Source organism: Triticum aestivum, chromosome 6B (genome assembly GCF_018294505.1).
Source record: "Triticum aestivum cultivar Chinese Spring chromosome 6B, IWGSC CS RefSeq v2.1, whole genome shotgun sequence".
In the NCBI taxonomy this organism is placed as follows: domain Eukaryota; kingdom Viridiplantae; phylum Streptophyta; class Magnoliopsida; order Poales; family Poaceae; genus Triticum; species Triticum aestivum.
The window spans coordinates 155,697,501-155,701,406 of NC_057810.1; the positions used below are offsets into that span (position 1 = coordinate 155,697,501).

Sequence of the window (3,906 nt, forward strand, 5' to 3'; positions counted from 1 at the left end):
TGTTACAGCGAGAGAATTTGGGCGACTCCGTAGAGTGCCAGAGAACACAACAGCCATACACAACAGCCATACAACAGCCATACAGCGAGAGAATAATAAAATTAACACCGCAAGTAAATAAAGAACTGAATCCCCACAAAGAAAAAATCAAAATTTAATGTCCTGCAGGTACGATTAGGCCAATCACAAGCAGTAAATAAAATCAAAGAAGATGGGACATACATGGCATAACTTGTTCAGTGTGCCACCAGCCTGGACGAAGATTCGAGAAGCATTTCCAAGTCTTTGATATCAGGCTTCATATTTAGTTGAAATTTGACAAGCTCCCTCCATTATATGGTCACAGTCATCTTCATAGTTAAATAGACATGAAAATGGAAGATTAAAATGAGAGCAATAAATTCTGGGTATGAGCATTAGAACTACCTATCAATCAGGATGTACTTCAGTCATCAAATAATGCAAATATATCTATAATGAAGATAGTTCAGGTAGTTGTAGCGCTTAGTTTCGTCCACTATTCTAGCATCCAGGAAAAAAACTGAGAATATCTAACCTTAACTACGATTGGTGTTGTAGCTCAAGTGGGATATATTTGAATAGCTAACCTTAACGACAATGTTAGACTTGGCTTCAACCAAAGAGTCTGTCAGGTTCTGGGCCTGCGCCGGAACCTGCAAAAACAAAACTCTGTTAGAGCACGACATGGCCACCAGAATGAATAGGATAAGCAGCAACAACATATGCTTTTTTTCCTTTGATGGAATATCAGGGTACTCTGTCTCGATAGAATGAAGAAATGAATAGTTCGCCTTCAGTTTTACCATGGATCGACGATTTGGGAGGTGAGGAGCATTGACGGCTATTAAAATACACGAGATTGATTCCTTGAGCCGTATCCTTGATTGATTGACTCCACGGTAAAAGGAAAGAAAGCCAGAAACAAATCAGACAAAATTAAGTCACGTACTCCCCTAGCTTGTCCTCACGCACGCCGCCGCCGTATTCACTCGATACCAATGGCGATTCACGTCAAGCTGAGCGGCAGCGGAGGGCGGGGCGAAGCTGAGCGGCGGCGAGCGGCACGGCGGGGCGGGAGGATGGGGGGCAGCGTGGCGGCGGCGGCCCGGCCGTGCTGTGGCAGTCGATGGGAGGAGGAGGAGCAGGAGGCGGCGTGCGGCGCGGCGCGGGACGATGTGGGCCGGCCCGATGGGAGGAAGAGGAGTGCGGGCATGCGTGCGGACGTGGGATGCGGCAATTTTTTTCTTTTTGGAACGGCGGGGTTAGCGATTGATGGATGAGTAGTTCCGTGGCTTGTAGCGTTAAACATAGAAAGACTAAGGGTCATTAGATTTTACAATGGATGGGTGTGATTGTTTGGATCTGTCTTTTTTTTCCTTTTATAGTGGTAGTAGATGATACGTTTGCGTAGCTGGCTACCTTGAACTGAACGAACGGAGGGCTTTCGCTAGATGGTTTCAGCAACCGCGGCGCATCCATGAATTTTCGTGCCTATGTGGAAACCTCAGTTTATATACGGTTCTGGTAGTGATCGCAGAAAATGTTACCACAAGTGAAGAAACGGTCAGAAAAGAAAATTCTAAAGTGTAAATAAGAAGTTTGGTTTTTATATTGTCAAATTATTCTTCATCGCAAAAGTACAATTTTGGACTACAATTAGAGGGGAGCTGGCTTTGCGGTCAACTTTTTTTTCTTTTATGAAAGTACTTCCAATCTATTTATAATCAAAATCATGTCAGTATGTAGAGAATATCATAACTAACAAAAAATACAATCGAATCCGCGGACCACCTAGCAATGACTACTTGTTAGATAACAGACTTGACTATTTGTGCCACATCAGCGTGACATGCTTTTTGTTTTTTCTTCTTCTTCTTTTTGTTTTTCGGTTGTGTGCATCCATAATGTCTTTGGGACATTTCATTGTTGCAGAGGTTGGATGTAATTGATATCTCCACGATACTATATATTCTCTTTGTCAAGAAAAAAGTGAGGCCACCTCAATGGCTTCAAATAGTTTCGTGCAGGTGACCTTGTTAAAGGAAAAATGGTGATATCTCATGTGCATGTCCCAGCTACCACGACCACTACTGCACCATGGCTACCACCCTTTGAAGGCAGAGTAAAGCTGAACATCGGTGTGTCATACATGGACACCAATGGGGATGCGGGAGCCGGCATGGTGCCCCGGAATAGCGCCGGCGACATCATCTTCGCTGCCTCCTGGTCTCTCCTTGCACTGCCCAGGTGCTCTGCAGGCAGAGTTGGCAGCATGCTTGGAGGGCCTAAATCTCGCTTTACAATGGTCAGCGCTGCTGGTGGATATTGAAATGGATTGCATGGATGCTGTGAAGTTAATCTAGTCGCTTGAACTGGACAGATCGCTGCATGTGATGATGGTTAACGAAATTGAGAGTCTTTTTGGAGATAGGGATGTTACTATTGCCCACATTAGTAGGAACCAGAACGTTGTCAGTCACTATTTAGGTGTCTTTGGCCGTGTGGAGGATCGCACAACTGTGTGGCCGCGATCTGGGCCTGCGGATGTTCCCATGTTCATAGGACGACCTTGTAATTCCTTGAGCAATGAAATCCCTTTCCCCCTACGCTCCTGCGATTAGGGTTTTCCTCCTCTGAGGGGATCCGATCGCCCCAGAGTCCTACCCCTCGGAGTCCGGCCGGAGCGACGCCCCCATCGGCCCTGGCTGTGCCTTGATTGAGTCCGGATGGCTTCCCCCTCGGACGCCAACTCTGCTACTAGCGGCGGCGCTACGGCGGCCGCGAATCCAGATCTGGAGAATTTCTTCGATCTATTGGATCTCAACGATGAGGAGTTCAATGATGTGGAGATTGACGAAGAGGACACAAAATCAAGGAAAGTGTGAGATGGTTAGCCGTAGCTAGGGTTCGTACCGACAAGAACTTCTCTCCAGCTGCTTTCTACAAGGAGATGAGGGCGGCATGGAACCCAATACAAGTGGTGAGATTCCAACCCGTTGGCCCCAACCGATTTGTCATCCAGGCTTCATGCCTGGGTGATTGGGAATGCATAATATTTCAAGGGCCATGGCTGTTCCGTAACATGGCGGTGCTGCTGATTCCGTATGATGTCTTCACTAGTGCAGAGGAGGTCGTCTTCAACCACGTACCGATTTGGCTCCAGATTCACAAGCTGCCAGATCCCTTTTGTAAGAAGGAAATTGTTGAGAAACTCTTAAAGGGTGTGGGGGAGATCATGCAGATGCGTCTAAACGGTAACACCCATGGTGATTATGTCAGGGTGAGAGTGAATCATGACATCCTACAGCCCCTCACAAAGTTTGTGAGTATTGTTCGTGCTGTAGAACGACAGGTTTCTCTGGTTCGCTATGAGAAGCTTGCTCGTTTCTGTAAGCTTTGTGGATTAATTGGCGATGAGCACAAGGAGTGTGGCTCAGGTGTTCATGAGGAAAAGAAGCTGAAATTTGGGGACTGGTTGTATGCTGACGGGCCTTACAGATCAATGACTGAACAAAACCCGGTCAGGCCGTCTGGGCCTCGTGCAGGGAAGCAAGTGAGTCCTTATGGGCCTCTGAATCCAGGGCTTAGCAATAATGATCCTGAGATTTTAGACACGACCACTAGTCCGGTGAAGAAACTGGGTGTCAGGATGGAGGTGGACAAAGACGCAAGAAAGCGGCTGAACTTGGATGATGGGATTGGAAACTTGGATACTGCTAAAAATCCGGGGGTGTTACTTGCCATAACTGATGGCAGTGGAAAGGATATGAGAGAGGATAACTCGCCAACCAGCAGCAAGTGTGTAAAACTCTCAAAGGGAAGTGACAGTAAGGAGATATCGGCAGCCTCTCACGAGGAGGACCGCCGGACTCAATGGATATCTTA

The 3,906-nt window shown here is 46.9% G+C and overlaps 1 long non-coding RNA gene across 4 annotated transcripts in view; it reads right to left on the reverse strand.

Moving 5' to 3' along the window:
* Positions 1 to 1,258, reverse strand: part of LOC123133825 (uncharacterized) — a 4,123-nt gene extending 2,865 nt beyond the window's left edge. The window contains exons 1-3 of one of the 4 annotated variants that reach the window (XR_006465399.1): positions 971 to 1,258; positions 609 to 674; positions 223 to 350 (exon numbers count right to left, since the gene is read on the reverse strand). This is a non-coding gene — a long non-coding RNA (uncharacterized lncRNA). Of the gene's footprint in view, positions 1 to 222; positions 351 to 556; positions 675 to 824 lie in introns of all 4 variants that reach the window. The other 3 variants (XR_006465402.1, XR_006465400.1, XR_006465401.1) reach the window with 3 other exon arrangements.
* Positions 1,259 to 3,906: the final 2,648 nt, after the last annotated feature.